At 37.1% G+C, this 2,662-nt stretch overlaps 1 pseudogene; it reads right to left on the reverse strand.

Annotated features, from left to right (window-relative positions):
- Positions 1 to 266: 266 nt before the first annotated feature.
- LOC107801097 (sugar transport protein 12-like) lies at positions 267 to 2,129 on the reverse strand (annotated as a pseudogene).
- Positions 2,130 to 2,662: the final 533 nt, after the last annotated feature.

The raw sequence follows: 2,662 nt of genomic DNA on the forward strand, positions 1-2,662 counted from the left end.
TATGTGTAAGACAAACTTGATTTGGAGATTGATGTGCCTTATCTAAAATCATGGATACTTTATTGGTCGTTTTAGATGACAAATATGATGCATAAAAGAAGCTTGTTAAATGTAAGATCGCAATTCTTTTTCTTTTATCCTAAGGTGCACTTTTGAATCTTCTTCTACTATCTATAAACACTCTTGCACATATATCATAAAAAAAAGTTGAAAAAAGATTGATAAGATACTGAAAACAAGAATATATTGAACTGAGAAAGAAAAACAATACTACTATGGAAAAACAACAAAGTCTAAGAACACCCAAATATTCCAAAACATTAAAAGAAAGTAAAGATAGAAAACAGTAAAACTTAAAACTATACAGATGAACTATTTTCATCATTGTGCCAATCCTACTTTAGACTATCTCCTTTGCGGGCTTTAAGCCATTCCCTTGTGGCTTTGGTTCTGCATCATCCACGAACTTGTTCCAGTACCAATGCTCTCTCCAAACTTGAGACATCTCTTCAATTGGTATATTCTTTGTTTCGGGCACGTACAAGTAGACAAACACAGTCATTATTAACACAAAGACCGCAAAGAAGATAAATAGACCAAACTTCATCCCACATAGCATCTTCAAGAAAATTTGTGCAACTCCGAAAGTGAAAAACATGTTCATGGAGACAGTAACACATTGTGCTGCAGATCGAACTTCCAATGGAGAAATCTCACTCGGAACCAACCATCCTAAAGGACCCCATGAATATGCAAAGTTAGCAACGAATACACAGATGCAAACAACCACTAAAGCTGCAAACCAAAGTGGCAAATCTGCTGCATTCCCTGTTGTTCCGAATTTTGCCCCAATAAGAGCTGCCACTGCTGTTTGGAATATATACATGAAGATGCCACCCCAGAAAAAGAGTATTCTCCTCCCAAACTTATCCGTACAAAAGACTGAAATAAAAGTTGCACCCACGTTGACACCGCCAGTGATAGCAGCTGACATAAGCGAAGCGTTACTCTTAAACCCTAATGTTTGGAAAAGTACTGGAGCATAGAACATGACCACGTTAATTCCCGTAAGCTGCTGGAGTGATGGTATCAGAATTGACAAAACCAACTGCGGTCTATACTTTCGGACGAATAAAAGATTATTCCATGGCCTTTCTACTTTCTTGGATGCTTCACTCGCCATAACAAGGTCATTAAATTCAGCATTCACATTATCAACTCCTCTTATCTTTTTCAACAATTGTTCTGCCTCCTCTTTCATTCCCCTGTCTATCAACGAACTCGGACTATCAGAGAGAAACATTGAGGAAACCAGGATGACTAGTGCTGGCACGGCTGCACCTCCTAAGCTAACCCTCCAACCCCAACCGCCAGACATTTTGCTAGTTCCAAAGTTGACCAAATTCGCTATCAGAATCCCAATGGTGATGGCCATTTGGAATAACACGTTGAAAGTCCCTCTGTATTTGTAGGGAGCAACTTCTGACAAATAAATAGGGACAGATTGATTAGCAAATCCTACACCAATCCCCAAAAGAATACGACCCAAGATGAGCATACTAATATGGATAGCAGCAGCGTTGAGGACGGCGCCTATCAAGAAAAAGAGACCTCCAAGGGCCATAGTAACTTTTCTGCCACGTTTTTTACTAACATGAGAAGCAACAATGGACGCAAACAGGGCAGCCACGTAGAGAGAAGACGTGAAAAGGGTCAACAACTGGCTGTCGAACTTACAGTATTGGTTGGTCGAGGTGTTCAAAGCCTCTTTTTGGTAAACAGACATGAAGAAGCGTTTGAGAAAAGGATAACTCCACCTGAAATTCCAATGTCGTAGCCAAAGATCAACCCTCCCATGGCTGCCATGATACAAGTCATGGCTACGTACAATGTTAGCTTCCCTGGATACTCATCTGGATTGTCTCCGCCACCGCCGGGGATAAAGTTTCCACCAGCCATGAAGATATTGATCAAAGAAAATACTATGCAGAACAAAGAAAGGAAGATTACGTGTTTGAGATGGTGTCCTTAGGCGTGGGTAGAGAAGGGTATATATAGATGTATCAAAAACCGAGATCGAAAACTAGTCGGATTAGGATATCCTTTTATTCTTCTTTTATCTTTTTTTGCACTTGGTATGTTTATGACTTACATAATAACCCGCATATAACTTCCTAAGTTGAGTAGGATATGGAGTATTTCTTTTCATGTCATAATTCTGTATATATAATATCCGTGATCTTATATAATCAGGATAAGTTATGGGAAATTTAATGTAAAGAAGATATACGGGCAATTTCAAATAAAAAGAATCAAAAAATTGTAAACCTATCATCGTATCATCATCAATTCTTGTGTATTTATATCTATATCTATATTATACTAGTCTTAGGGTACGCACTTTACGCGTGTAACCATATTAATGAGTATATAGCTTTAAAGAATTAGATAAATATTGTCCATCTGTTTTAATTTATATTACGTAGTTTGACTGGATATAATATTTAAGAAAGTAGAAAATGAAGACTTTTGAAACTTGTGATCGTAGACATACCATAACATTTGAATGACTATAAAAGTTTATCATTAAATATAAAATAAAATATTGATGCTGAGTTATTTCTAAATTTTAAAAAGTATTCGTATTAGTTTCTGAAACGTA

The sequence above is a fragment of the Nicotiana tabacum genome, chromosome 12, assembly GCF_000715075.1.
Source record: "Nicotiana tabacum cultivar K326 chromosome 12, ASM71507v2, whole genome shotgun sequence".
NCBI classification, from domain to species: domain Eukaryota; kingdom Viridiplantae; phylum Streptophyta; class Magnoliopsida; order Solanales; family Solanaceae; genus Nicotiana; species Nicotiana tabacum.